Below are 14,667 nucleotides of genomic sequence, written 5' to 3'. Positions count from 1 at the left end.
CATGACTGTGTAAAGTTGAATTTTTAGAGTATTTTGTAAATGTTTATTTACAAAAGCACTCTTTCTGTCATATTTATTTGGATTATGAATAATAAGAGTAATATTAAATACACTAGAAAGAAATACACAATAGAGAAAGCACTAGCAGGGGAAGGGCAAAGAAAGAAGGAGAGAGAGACTCCCAAGCAAGCTCCATGCTGTCAGCACAGAGCCCAATATAGGCTTGAAAACACAAACCGTGAGATCATGATCTGAGCCAAAATCAAGAGTCAGACACTTAACCAACTGAGCCACCCAGGTGTCCCTAAATTTGAATTTTTGAAAGCACAGATACGACTTGCAAATCCTAGTTACACAATATGTAAATACATGTTGAAGAGAGTAAATTTTTCTTTTTTATAAAATTGATGAATGTATTTAATATTACTGTCATTATTCATAATCCAAATAAATATGACAGGTGTATATGCCTATAAAAGGAGGTTTTGTGATTGGTAAAAAGGATAGGTGGACTTTTTCTATTCTTGTAAAGATTCAATTTGTTACACAAGTTATACAAGCTGTCCTCAATTTGTAGGATAGTTGTTTTTAATTCCTCCAAGAACTAGATTCCAACCTGAATGATACAAATGTTGTTGACCCACCCATCTGACTACATTATCTTCAATTTGTTTCTTTATATCAGGAAAAAGATCTTTAACTGAGATAGAAATCTGAAGATTCCTATGTCCCAGATTTAGAGCTGTTTGTCTTTGGAATGTTCTTCCTTCCCTCTGGATGTGTAGTTTCATTTTAACTTAAGGGAGAAGGCCAAAAAAAATTTTTTTTTTCAAATATCTTGTCAAGTTTCAGCCAGGACCAAAAGTAAATATTCCTGGCAGTGTTGAATAACTCCAAAAGATACTACCTTCCCAAGACAGAGAGCCACTCTCAAAAAAAAAAAAAAAAAAAAAAAAAAAAAAAAAAAAAAAAAAAGAAGAACTTACACAATCCCCCTGAGAGCTATCAACAGTTGGGAATACCCTAGCCACAAATGAAGTGCAGCCCACACTTCTGTCCAGCCATATTTTGGGGGCCCCCTACCTGCATACACAAGAATAGATCCACCTGCATGCACAAGAACAGACAATGTGCATGCCCCAGACAGACAGAAAGCCAAACCAACTTCTCAGTACACTAAAAGAGATAAATAAAAAGGAAATAGCTGTCCCTGAAATAAAAACCAAATGTTAATCCCAAAACCAAATTTTTAAGAGTCTGGACTTGGAAAGGAAGGGACATGAAATTTTACCTTCCTTTCTTGGCCTGGCACTCCAGAGATCCAAGAGAACTGACTCAGGTAGAAATTCTCACCTTTCCCTGGCTTCTGCTAGTTTTCCCAAGATTCCATCTGCTGGTGTCTGAGTTAGTAGGTTTAGAGAGTGTAGCCCAGGTATCTACCAGAATTTACAAGATTTTCCATTAATTTTAATCTCAGTTTCCCCCTGACTGTTAAGAAGTAACTGGTAGTTTACCAGAGAATCTCCAAGTCCTGCCAATCTAAGGAGGTGTCCAGATGAAGATACACCTTTGAGGGTAGACATGTGGGCATTTGAGTTAGTGTAGAAGGATTTGACAAAACCTTTAAGGACAATCATATATAGAAAGATTCAATATCATAAAGATAATAACATATCTGCAAAATGAATCTTTAACTTCTGTACTGCTATTATCTTTGTTGAATTTGAATTTTGATCCTAAGATTATTAGGAGGAAAACTAAAAATTTTTTAGAAATATGTCAGATTAATTCTCAGCACTCCAGAAAGGTCTTTCATGCTGCCTTCATTTTTCAATGCGTCCTTTATTTCTGTGACTCTCTAGTATTCTTCTACTATATTGCTTATTTTTGTTTAAGTTGGTCTGAATCAATATCGTTGCTGCAATTCAGAGAATTTCAATTAATAGATTTGTTTAAGCTCAAACTATTCATTTAAGTGTCCATGACTCAATTTCTCCACCTGTAAGAAGATATATTGCTGAATATTTTCCAAAATTCCCTCAAGCACTCAGAATCTTTTTTTCCCCTCTCTGTTATATATATGCAAAGGGAAATACATATTCTTTTCCCTGGTGTCCCAGTTGATTGCAAATGAGACACCCATTTCTGGGTTGGTGTTTTGGTAAAGGTCCCTTAGGAGCATGTAATAGGAGAGGCCCAAATATTTTAGGCTTCTGGTCTTGTAACTATCGTAGCTGTAAGACCACTAACTTGGTGGACACTTGTTTACACTCTTGTAGTCTCTTCAGATTGGAAAGACAACTCAGTAAAATGAGTACTCGAGTAAAGGAGGATACAGAGGAGTAGTGTGAGTTGCATCAGTTTTATAGTTTTTTAGGTAACTGTTGTGTCTTTAATATTTTGTTAGCCTTTTGCAATGAATCTTTTTTATGTATGTATGTATGTATGTATGTATGTACGTATTTATTTATTTATTTATTTATTTATTTATTTATTTATTTATATTAGAGAGAGAAAGAGTGGGAGAGAAGAGCAGAGAGAAGGAGAGAGAGAATCCCAAGCAGGCTCCATGCTGAGCATGGAGCCCAACACAGGGCTTGATCCCTTGGATCATGACCCGAGCTGAAGTCAAGAGCCAGACATTCAAATGACTGAGCCACCCAGGTGCCCCTACAATGAATCTTTTAATGAAGCTATTTTGGAATATTAAACCTCTTGGATGTTTCCACATGTCAATTAAAATAGGTATCCTACTACTACTACAGAGTAGTTTACTGATTTGGGAAACCTTGTTTTCAAGGACATTTCTTAAATGAACAATCCTATCTAATTGGAAGGTTTCCCATAATGACCATTGTAATTCTAGGTTCTCCTAGTAAGATTTTGCATTTTTGTAGGTATCTACACCCTTGAAGACCACAGTCCTCAGATATAAAGTAAGCCAGTGTGGCAGAATGCAGAGCACTAAATTCTCTGAAACTTGAAAATCCCATTTCTTTATCTAAACATTAGGGCTCTGGGAGCCAAATTAATACTTAAGACAGATATGTCATTGCCTCGGGTATTTTGTGGTGTTTTGCAGTACAGTGAACCTTTTCACATGGAAATTTTCTTGAGTTTGGCGGGCGATTTAATGTCAATCTAATGGTTGTTCCATGGCCAACTTATCCTAGCATGGGAAATTTAGAAGTAGGTGGTGAGCACATTAATAGCTTATAAGTGCTCACTCGTGCCCACCAATTTTGTGGCTTTAGCTTCCAAGATATACATTAGCAATAGATTGTTATTCTTATCACAAGAAGATTTCTTTATAGTGGCAGATTCCTTGATAGTTTTTAATGTCTGACTTGTGCCTAGTTATATTTTGATTATGCTGGCCAAAACATTCTGATTTCTTGCCTTATTTCTTGAAGTCCAACAATGATTTATATATATATATATATATATATATATATTTCAAATAAAGTTTGTTTGGAGACCTGCACACAAGGAAACGGAGCTCAAATCCCAGAGTGACTTACCCACAGCCCTCAATAATGATGACAGGAAAATCAAACTCAAAAGGTTCAATGGCACCATACCTGTGTATCTTGCTATCCTGTAGGGTATTAGAGGTGTGCTTCGGATCCCAGTCCTCATCACCAAAAGCTGTTAAAAAATAATTAAAGAAGACAATTAGGTGATATAAACAAACTTTGTTTAACATTCAGGAAGTGGACAGTCTCCTTTCAGAAAACTGCAAAATGGGGCAGAAGGCAGGAAGCTTTTATAGGATAAAAAATAAGGAACAAGAGAAAGAAAATATCTAAAGGCTTGAGATGCATAGTCAATCTTCTTTGGAGTGAAAAGATCCAGAGTTGGTTAGCATTTGAGGACTAGCTAGCTGGATATACTGTTTCTGGTAAGGCAGAGCATTTATAGGGACAAGAAAGTTAACTAAGTTTTGGTTTGCTGATGTGGCTAGCATCCTGGACAGGAGTGGCTCCATCTTGAGCCTAGAAATGTATTCCAAACCTAACAACAAAGTCAAATGCTAGTTCTTTGAGAAGACAAATAAATTAAGAAAACCTGAAGAGACAAATATGTGTGTGTGTGTGTGTGTGTGTGTGTGTGTGTATGGAAAATGGAACACACACAAAGAATCTATTCACAAAGATAATACCATGATTATATAATATAAAGGTAATACTGAAACTTTACAAACTGGATAAACTGTAACATTCAAAGTATTGATTTACTATTTTAAAAGGCAAGAAAATTACAGGTATTTTTATACATCTAGTTTAGTGTAATAGTAATAACAGAAAAAGGCATTTGTGGTAGGTAATTTTAGGTACCAATTTGATTATACCACAGAGCACCCAGATATTTTATCAAATATTATCCTGGGCGTGTCTGGGTATTCTGGAATGAGATTAGTATTTAAATCAGTAGACTGAATAAAGAAGATTGTCCTCCCTAATGTGGGTAACCCTTACCAATCACTTGAAGGACTGAATAGACCAATAAGATTGACCTTTCCCTAAGTAAGGGACAGCTCCTCCTGACTGCTTTGAATTGGGACATCAGCTTTTTCCTGACTTTCAACTGAAACAAGTAGTAGCTCATTCTGGGCCTCAAGCATGGACTGAACTATACAATTGGCTTTCCTAGGACTCTAGCTTGCTGATTTACCCCGCAGATCTCAGGATTGTCAGTCTCCATAATAGTGTGAGCCAATTCTTTACAACGAATCTCTTTTATTACTTCTGTTTCTCTGGAGAACCTTGAGTAATAGAGCAGTGAAAGCAAATTGTGGAGTGATTCTCCATATGAAAAAAAAATGCTAAAAACATAAACAAAATAATAGAAAACCAGTGATATGGATGTATATATGTTTATTTCCATACACATACACCCCATGATCAAGTGAGATTATTCTTAGGAATGTAGAGAACATCTTTTTTTATGAATTTTAGCAAATGAATCATTACAGGAAAAAGAAAATCATGATTTTAGCTGTAGCTAGAAGAAAAATGATAGATAAAATTTAAAGCTCATTTACGACAAATACTTTACTAAGACAAAATTATAAGAAAAAAATTTAATTTAATAAAAACTACCTATCAAAACTCTTTAGCAAATATGTGATTAAAACATGTAAATATATTATCTTGAAAAAAAAAACAAAATTACCCACTATCATGGATTCTATTCAATAGGATATTTACTAGAAGTCCTATGCAGGCCAGCAAAATTAAAAAAAAAAAGAATGAGGCATACAGGAATTAAAAATAGATAAAAATGATGTGGTTTTAATTTTAATTTTGTTGTTTTTAAATGTTATAATCTTCTTCAATAATTTTCTACATGGAAAAGTCAATAGAATCCACAGACAAAATAATAAGATGAATAAGCAAAGTTAAAATACATAAAATCAATGTACAAATCATCAGTTTTTATGCTTTGGCAAACTAATTTTAAATGAAATTTTTAAAACCCAATTCATAGAAACAAGAACCCATATGGTATAAAAGAATAAATCTAAATATTCAAAATCTTTACATATAAAATTATTTTTTGGAAGTAAAGGAGACCTCAGCAAATAGACTAATAAACTATATTCATATATAGAAAAAGACATTATCATAAAGATAATAATATATCCCAAAATGAATCTTTAACTTCTGTTACTGCTCTTACCTTTGTATAATTTGAATTTTTAATAATAAAATTACTGCAGGGAAAAAAGAAACTAAGATTTTTTGTAAATATGTCAGATTAATTTGCTTCCAGAAAGTTCTTTCATGCTGACTTCATTTTTCAATGCATCCTTTATTTCTGTGATTCCTAGTATCCTTCTAATATATTGCTTATTTGTTTTTAAGTTGCTCTGAATTGTTATCACTGCTGTAACTCAGACAGTTTTAATTAATACATTTGTTCGAGTTCAAACTATTCATTTAAGTGTCTATGACTCAATTTCCTCACTTAGAAAAATAAATTTTACTGAATAGTTTCCAAGCTTCCCTCAAGCACTCAGAATCTTTGTTTCCCTCTGTTATATATATATATATATATATATATATATATATATATATATATGCAAAGGGCAATATATTCTCTTAAATATAAAATCACCTCTCTTAGGAGAGAATTAAAAGAATTAAAACTATTTGCCAATCACATTCTATTAGCCTAGGTGTATTAGGTAGTCTTATGCATACCACTACTTTGAACCCAAGGTTCATACATGAGTGATGTGTATGGTTCTAAGATTGTACAACAAAACACTTGCTGGAGAATCCAACAATACTTATGCTGGCTGTAAAATCACCATAGCAACAGAGTCCTGATCTGGCCCTGAAGACTCCTTCAAAGAATGCATTGTTCCCCAGATCAGTAGCCAAAACAACCCATTTTTATCTGGAGAAGAATTCTAGGAGAAAAAAAAAAAGAAATTAAATAGATTTTGCTATGCTCTGTTGAAAAATAAAATTGACGACACTAATGTCATGCAGTGGAAAAGTAACCTCAAAATCTCAGCTGGAGCTCAAAGGGAACATTTGTTTTCTTTCTTGAAAACAAGTATTTATTTATTTACAAACCAGATTTTCCTTTAGTATTAAAATAACTCATGAAAAGTTTTAAAAATCTGAAAAATACAAATAAGCATGAAAAGGAAAAATAAATGACACATAGTCCTCTCCACGACTCAGATATTCATTGCTTTAATTATTTTTCTTTTTAAGGAAATGGCACAACCTTTTGAAATGTCTATATTAGGATTTGTTGTGACAAGAATCTTTATTTACATGTGGAGGATCTCATTATTCAAAAGTATTAAAGGTATATCTAATAATTACTTAGTTTTATTTACATTAGTCTCTGGCAAGGAATTCTTTACTCCAAAGCTAAATATTCACTTAGAAAAATGTAGTGAAAGCAGTAAGAATGAAAGACATTAATAAGCTGACATATCTTCAGTGATAAACAGTTGCCAAACATATACATTATCAGAGAATAATCTCATATTCGCTTATAGCCTATTCAATGTAAATTCTTTTTACTTTTAATTTAACTTATAAAGAAGTCTAGGCTGACTCCTAGAACTTGAAAATTTTATAGAATTTCTGCTTTAATGCCTTATTAAGCTATTTAGATATTTTAAGCTTCTATTTCTCTTCTTAATAGCACCAATTAAGAGAAGTGAATATAAATCATACTTCATTGGTGCTCACATATAGATAGTACTTATTGAATGTATTGCCTGGAAATTAATGCTCCAAAGGGCTTTCTTTTGTCAACATCTGAACCACTGTGTATACATTTTAATTGGGTGTGTATCTAATAAATATCGTAAAAAGCAAAACATTGAATGATGCTCTGGTTTTATGTTGTTTCCAGAAGATTAAAACACACACACACAAATCACTACATTATAATTTAGTGTGCCTTTTCAAAAGAATAACTGCTCAAGGGCACCTGGGTAGCTCAGTTGGTTAAGCAGTGAACTCTTGATTTCAGCTCAGGTCCTGATTACATGGTTACTGAGATCAAGTCCTGCCTTGGGCTTTGTGCTAAAACTGGGAGCCTGCTTGGAATTTTCTCTCTCTCCTTCTCTCTCTGTCCCTACACAACTCACACTCTCTCTCTCAAAAACAAAGAAATAATTTTTTTTTAAAGAATAGCTTCTCAGTATTTCAAATAAAATTATGATGTAAAGACTTTTAAGTCGTCTAGTTTATGGTGAGCAAGAAGGAGTGAGAAGGAGCAAGAAGGATAAAGCCAATTATAGCTTTATCCTTGACACAGCATTTCCGGGTTATCAAGCATCTTTAAAAAAATACCACAATTACATTGGGCTGTAATGATTCTCAACTTCATAATAATATCCCCAAATCCATGGATGTAATAATTGCCATAAAGACTTTAGAACCTTGTTTTCTTTACCTCAAGCAAATGTTATTTCCAATGTATTTTTGAATTGAATAACTTTTTATTAATTGATAATAAATTATTTTTAAATAAGCAAAATGTAAGACTGTGAGATAGAATCATTGTTAACTCACTTGAAAATTCTAGGTATTCCTTTCTTTTCAGTGAAATTTTGACACTATTATATGACCCTGAGGTTTAATCATTCTACTTTTTTGTGTGAATATATAGTTTCCTATTTAAACGTTGAGCAAAACACATAAAGTTCTATCACAAATAGTGATTTCTGTTTAAGTAGCATGTATTTGAAATGAAGTTAGATGACAGGAGGAAACCATTTAACCATTTACATTCATTTGAAAATATTAATAGAATTCTTCTATGTGCTAACTATGATAGGCACATGGTTTCCATGGAGAGATGAAAAAGAGAAAGAGGAATTTCTCCCTTGAAATAGATATTGGATATATATAAATAAGTTACTCAGTATCATTCACATACAACTGAGTGCCACCATTAAAAAGCAACATCTGAAAGTTTTTAATAATATAGATTTTTACTATGGTTTTCATTGAAAGAGTAGGGTTTACAGGGCTCATTACATATCAAATGTTCGTAAAAATCTTTTTTTTAATCTTTCTCTTTCCACTATTTCTAACTTATAGCAACTACTAAAATTTCTATTTCTCACTTATACCAGTACAGTTCATTAATTGCCACATTGCTACAGATCAAAGCATTTCTTCCTCTTCTTTCTTGGTATATATATCCAAAACCTGACAAATACTACCTGCCATGTTCAGCTCTCTGGAAAATATGTACTTCCTTCCATTCTACTGATTTTCTTGTGAGAATGAGACACCTCTACCATCATAATATCCTCATTACTCACAAGTTCTTGGAAATACTATTTTCATATAATAGAAATTTGGAGACATTTAATGAGGCAGTTGGCTTACTGAATGCTGATATGCTCTATACAACAAACACATGTTCTTGTGGCTTCCTATGTATGTTACTGGCCTCTGTTCCTTTACTGTCATTAATAAAAAGTCAACTCCACAATTTTATGTGCTCCTCTGTGAAGAAGAAACCAATTCTGATGCACTGCACCTACTCTGGCTTCCATATCCCCATCATCAAGAGGAAGGTCAGAATGTTTGGATTCCATTTACTTTGAGTAAGACTGCCATTGGTTGGCTCCATTTCTAGAGCAGCAAAAGTGGAAAGAAACATAAGGGGTCTTCTTTTACCTGGTGAACTCTCCCCATTTCTCCCCCCACCAACAACCTTATATCCACCTCTCATTTTGGGCTCATGGAAACTTTTCTCTTTATGCCCATTAGTCTAGTCATTGCCCGCAAAGGGACCTGGTCCATACATATTCCCAATCTCACTTCTCCCAAACTTCTTACCCTGTCACTTTGCCTCCTGTAACTCAACAGTCCTTTATGACAAGAATCACTTCCATTCTCATTTGATATTATCTTCACTCTCCTTCCTGTTTTGAAGCAAGAACTGCTTTATGTTATAAACCCCAGGGACCCCAGAAAAATTATCTTTAAAGAGTGGTCATCTTTGATTACATGTCAAATGCTGAACTCAATCATAATAATATTTAATGATATCAAATACCTAATTTGGTGACCTTCTAATACTCTCACACTTCTCAGAAAACATTTAATACTAACAAAAACCCTGCAAAGTAAATCCCTGAAAGTGAAACTCTCTGAAAGCACTGTATTCTGAGTTTCTAATTACTCTCCCTCACTTCTCTATTAAATCAATTCCAAGGCTGATTTTCCTTTTCTCCACAACACAGTGTTGACAAATATTCATCTCCAACTAGACCCTTCATTCTTGGATTTAATGAATATGCACAACTGATTATCTAGCACCCTTATGGACATCTCAAATCGCCAGAGCTAAAATTCTTATTCAGCCTGCCTTCACATGACTATCGCATCTCAATAAATGGCAAGTTTAAACTTTCAGTTGCTCAGGGCAAAAATCCAGAAGCAATTTCTTTTTTTTTTTAATTTACAAAAAAATTTTTTTAATGTTTATTTTTTGCAGAGAGAGAGAAAGAGCTTGAGCTGGGTAGGAGCAGAGAGAGAGGGAAACATAGGATCCGACGCAGGCTCCAGGCTCTGAGCTGTCAGCACAGAGCCCTACGTGGGGCTCGAACTCACAGACTGCAAGATCATGACCTGAGCTGAAGTCAGACGCTCAACTGACTGAGCCACCCAGGCGGCCCTTTTGTAAAAATTTTTTTTTTTAATGTTTACTTATTCTTGTGACAGAGAGACACAGCATAAGCAGGGGAGGGGCAGAGAGGGAGACACAGAATCTGAAGCAGGCTCCAGGCTCTGACCTGTGAGCACAGAGCACGATGCAGAGCTCGAACTCACAAATCTTGAGATAATGGCCTGAGCTGAAGTCAGATGCTTAACTGACTGAGTCACCCAGATGCCCCCAGAAGTAATTTCTGATTCTTTTCTTTCTTTACAGCTTTTACTCAAGCCATTAGCCTACGCTTTTAGTATCATCTTCCAAATATATACAGATCATGACCGGTTCTTATCACTTCTAAACTATCACACTAGTCTATATAAAGTCACCATAAAGTTATTATCTCAACTAATACACTTTCAGGAATGAAAAAACTGAGAATAATCCACCAGAAAAACAGGAATAAACTGGGACTTTTCTATCAAAGAAAGTCACTGTGGTCAAAGGCTGTCACCCTAAGCCAGAGCCACAATCAAATTCTAGCCTATGCAGTTGCAACAGCTTCCTAACTGATATCTCTGCTACCTCTACATTTATTATTTATTTTAGTGTTTATTTATTTTTGAGAGAGAGAGAGAGAGAGTGAGAGACAGAGTGCAAGCAGGGGAGGAGCAGAGAGAGAGGGAGACAGAATCCGTAGCAGAGTCCAGCCTCTGAGCTGTCAGCATAGAGCCTGATGCAGGGCTCAAACTCACAAACCAAGAGATCATGAACTGAACTGAACTTGGATCCTTAACCGACTGAGCCACCCCAGGTGTCCCGCTCCCTGTACATTTAATTAGCACCCTTCACTTAAAATGTAAGCCAGTCCCATCTCTCCTCTGCTCAATACCACTTAAGAGTTTCCCATCTCTATTAGACTTAAATTCAAAATTCATCAATTGCCTAAAGGCTCAGATGATCTAGCCACCACCACCCTTCCACTACCTCTGTTAAAGAGGGCATTTTCTTTGCTTATTTTATACTGCTGTAGCCATACTTTCACCTAACTAATGATAGAAAATGCCAGGTCATTGCACTTGCTGTTCTCTCTGCTTGAAATGCTTTCTCCAGATATTCCTTGGCTTTTCCTTCACTTGTATACATTCTCTGCATAAATGTTATCTCAACACAAATTATTTAAAATAGCATCCCCAAAGTCCCTGTCTCTGATTTATGTTTTCCATAACACTTAACACCATCTGATATATTATTAATATATACTTCATTATTTTTTATTAGTATCCCCCTCCACTATTATGTAAATTCTACGAGAGTGGGCATTACCATCTTTTTTTTTTTAATAATGTATTTCCAAAACTCAGAAGAGGTCCTGGTAAATATTAGGGATTTGATAAATATTTTTTAAATAATTGAATAGATAAATGAGTCTCAGTAGAAATTTGATCCAAGAAAAATGGAAAGGATTTCTTCAAATAATTCCATATTCAATGTTTGATATTCATTAAGTCAGATGTATCCCTTATAAATTCCTAGAGCCTATACCTAAATTCTTCTCAAGAAAGCACATAGCCAATAAAAAGGAAAGTTGCTATTTCTGCTTTCATGTAGAAAAGGTTAACTCATTTTGATAGTCTAGACAAATCTTTTTTCTAAAAGAATTACAAATTATGTTTTTAATTTTAAGTGTTTATTTTTCAAAGAGAGAGAGAGAAAGAGCATGAGCGGCTGGGGGGGGGGGGGGGGGGGCGGGCAGAGAGAGATGGAGACACAGAATCCAAAGCAGGCTCCAGGCTCTGAGCAGTCAGGGCAGAGCCTGACACAGGGCTCCAACTCACAAACTGTGAGATCATGACATGAGCCAAAGTCTGACACTTAACTGACTGAGCCACCCAGGGTTACAAATTATTTATGGAAATACTCTGCTCTCAAGGAGGTAGAGCATAACTCTACATTTTTCATGTGGGCTGTGCCTAGTAACTTCCTTCCAAAGAGTACAGTATGGGAATGGGGAAAAAAGTATAATTTTATACTGGAGAAACTTGACACCCTCAGCCAAGTGATCAAGATTAACATCAAGAATATTAGACCATTTAATAGAATGTACCCTTAATATGATTAAAATGTTATTTTATGATGTGTCTTCTTTTGAAAAACCCATCGTTTTAGTCTAATCACGAGAAAAACATCAGATAAATGCCAGGTGAGAGACATTCTACAAAATACCTGACCAGTATACCTCAAAATTGTCAGGGTCATCAAAAACCAGGAAACTGTTATAGTCAGAAGGAATCTAAGGATACATTAGAACTAAATGTAATGTAGGATCCTGGATGGGATCCTGGAACAGAAAAAGAACATTAGGAAAAACAAAGGAAATCTGAGAAAAGGATGAACTTTGGTTCCTTATTAAATATTATTAAATAATAAGGTATAAATATTAGTTCATTAATTGTGATAAATATACTAAACTAATGCAAGATGTTAATAAAAGAGAAAATTGAGTGGGAAGTATATAGGAGCTCTTGGTACTATCTTTGCAACTTTTATGTAAATCTGCAACGTTCTGAAATAAAATGTATATTAAAAAGTATAATACGTTATAATTGTTACGTATTAATGTGGTCATTCTTTAAAAAGTTATCTACTCCAAACTTGATACTTATCCAAAGCTCACACAATGATTTAGAGCAGTGGCTTTCCAACAGAACTCTCAGAGATGATAGAAATGTCCTAACTCTGCACTATCTAATATGGTAGCCAGTAGCCAGAGATGACTATTAAGCATTTGAAAGATGCCTAATATGACTGAGAAATTTAATTTTTAATTGTGTTTAATTTGAATGAATATGAAAGTAAATTATCCTAAATATGTAGCTATTACATTTTAAATGGTGCAGATAAAATGAATTATATATCGGTCACAGAGGTTTTGAAGTTAGTATGATTTATTAGTTCTAGAGTGACTTTTGTTGTTGTTTTGATTGTTCTACCTTACAGTAATAAGGGCTTATTTTTCTTAAAATACATGAGCAAATCACAGATGCATATCTGCCTTAAATCATTATACAAAAATAGTCTAACACAGAAAACAATATCACTTACTTCCAAACTGGTGTAAAAGTGATGATTAAAACTGTGAAAATGAGTCTATGTTCTACAGTTTTACATACCTGATCGATATAAAGTTGACAGGAAAAATAGATAAATATAAAACTGTGCTTTCAGTTATAAAAAGGAAAAATCAAGGATCGAACTTATTAATACATGTATAGAAGTCATTTAGTAACTTCAGCTCTCAATAGGTACATGCAACAGTTCAAAAAGATCGGGGGTAAGTAAAGTGATTGCTTGCTGAAAGCAGCTTCAAATTATAAAAAAGACATACCTGAAGTTATAGAGACCGTATCTTTATTAGGGGGTGGAGACAGGCAGAAATGGAAAGACAAAACTCTTCTAAAATCTATAACCCTGCAAGATATTCTAAAGCCAATAAATACTACAAGGGTGAAATGCCAGGAGTACACGATAAAATTATTTCCAGTAGAAACACAGGCAGTGTTTCCAATAGTGAAGATTTTTATCATATTTTAATTGAGGGTGATTTGTTTAAAAAGTTAGTAGCATTTCCCTGGATATGACAAATTTTAGAAGAGTGATCGTTCTTTTTATCTGCCTTCCAGTGCATACTTAAAATTTTAGTAGCCCGTCCTGGAAAAGAGATAAAATCCAATGGTGCATTCTGTGGTTGCATCTACACTGAGCAAAGGTTACTATTATAGTCAAACAAAAGTCTAGTCATCACTTCCTTTTCTATGGAATTTGAATAAACGAGCCCTGAAGAATAGTTCTTGAGTGAATGTTATTAAAGATTAGTTTTCTAGGTATTTTTTTTATTGCAAGATCTCTCTAGTGTTTGCTCTTCTGACATCTTTCCCTGCCTGAAATTTTGAAGAAAAACTAATATATTCTCAGTTCAGAATATCATAACTTTCTAACCCTCTCCTGTGGTTAAAACATATTATTCACTTAAGGTCAGCATTATGAACATAATCGAAAATATGAGAACTGGGAACAATGATGTGAACCAAGTATAAAATATATCAAAAGCAAGAATAGGCATATTTATCTCCTAGGAAAATCAGTTTTTATTAAAGATTATCTGCAGAGACACTAGTATCTTTTTTCTTCCATTGAGAAATCAGTATTTTTTTCACTATTAGTTTTTCATTATTAATTTTGTTCATTGTTTGTGTATGTCCTACCATTTAGAACAAGCAATTATTGGGTATTTTTGTCTTGGAATATGGAATAAACCTAATTTCAATAAATTAATGTTTTTATCATTAGTTTCAATTAAATGGATATTTATATTTATATAAGAATCATTTTTAAAATTGTTACAATTATTATTTCAATTTACCAGTCTTTAAATAATAAGTAAAGTGCAAGCATAATTTAAGCACACATTTTGCTTATTATTATTAATTTTTCAATCAGGATCTAGCATAAATCGAT

The 14,667-nt window shown here is 33.9% G+C and overlaps 1 pseudogene; it reads right to left on the bottom strand.

The window, feature by feature from the left end:
• Positions 1–14,667, bottom strand: part of LOC115522915 — a 145,901-nt pseudogene that overhangs the window by 70,339 nt on the left and 60,895 nt on the right.

Source organism: Lynx canadensis, chromosome C2, assembly GCF_007474595.2.
Source record: "Lynx canadensis isolate LIC74 chromosome C2, mLynCan4.pri.v2, whole genome shotgun sequence".
In the NCBI taxonomy this organism is placed as follows: domain Eukaryota; kingdom Metazoa; phylum Chordata; class Mammalia; order Carnivora; family Felidae; genus Lynx; species Lynx canadensis.
This window is presented reverse-complemented; position numbering and strand designations above follow the sequence as displayed.